This window comes from Brassica oleracea, chromosome C5 (genome assembly GCF_000695525.1).
Source record: "Brassica oleracea var. oleracea cultivar TO1000 chromosome C5, BOL, whole genome shotgun sequence".
Lineage (NCBI taxonomy): Eukaryota > Viridiplantae > Streptophyta > Magnoliopsida > Brassicales > Brassicaceae > Brassica > Brassica oleracea.
Genome location: NC_027752.1, coordinates 21750114 through 21750959, shown reverse-complemented (window position 1 = coordinate 21750959; position 846 = coordinate 21750114).

The window sequence follows — 846 nt, the reverse complement described above, 5'->3', positions numbered from 1 at the left end:
CCATGCTTATACCTTGTTGTAAACGCTCATACGCAGATTCGGAATAAGATCTACTTTGCTCTCTTTTTCGATTTCTTATTCTTATCGTTGTTATTCTCGTGTTCTGATTGCTTGACGTGTGGTAAGTAGCAGATATCCGGGTACTCTGGGAAATTAGGGTTTTCCTAGTTTCCTTATTTAAACGGAAATCGACAGTGCAAATTTCGGTTCCCACAACACTTCGTCTTTAAGAGAAGGAATAACACCCCGGAAGCCTGCTTCCAGATACGCTTCATAGATAGTCACCTCACCCGCTCCGCCATCCGGAGCGCGTTCGAACTCGGTTGGACTCCTCATCTCCACTGAAGGATGAATCAAGTACTTCCTCCTTATGTTAGCCAGGTCCCCCTCTCGGATCTCAGAATGGGGACCATCATCAAAGAAACAAGAACGGAGCCTTCTCAGGGGCGCCATCGGAACCGCTTCACTATCAGCCTACGGAACATTCCCCCAAGATGGAACGGGGGATGAGAAAGGATCGGTAAAAGGACGATGCGGCCTTGCACGACCACCCATGAGCGAGGACAGGAACGGGATTCATCTTTCTCAGCTAAGAATCAGCGCTAGAGTTAGGTTGAGGCCAGCTAGGAACTATCGTTAATCTCTATTTATATCCGGGCCGTTCCCTTTTCCGCGGGATCCGAAAAGGAAATAAGGATGTTTCCAAATATCCTGAAGAATCCCTGATTTAAAGAATGAGCGGCGAAAAGGAAACCCGATCTCTGCAGAAAAAGGGAAAATACTTCCTATAAAAAGGAAAGTGTACGCTTTTGGAAGAATAAAAAGAGCATCAAGTATCATCAACCG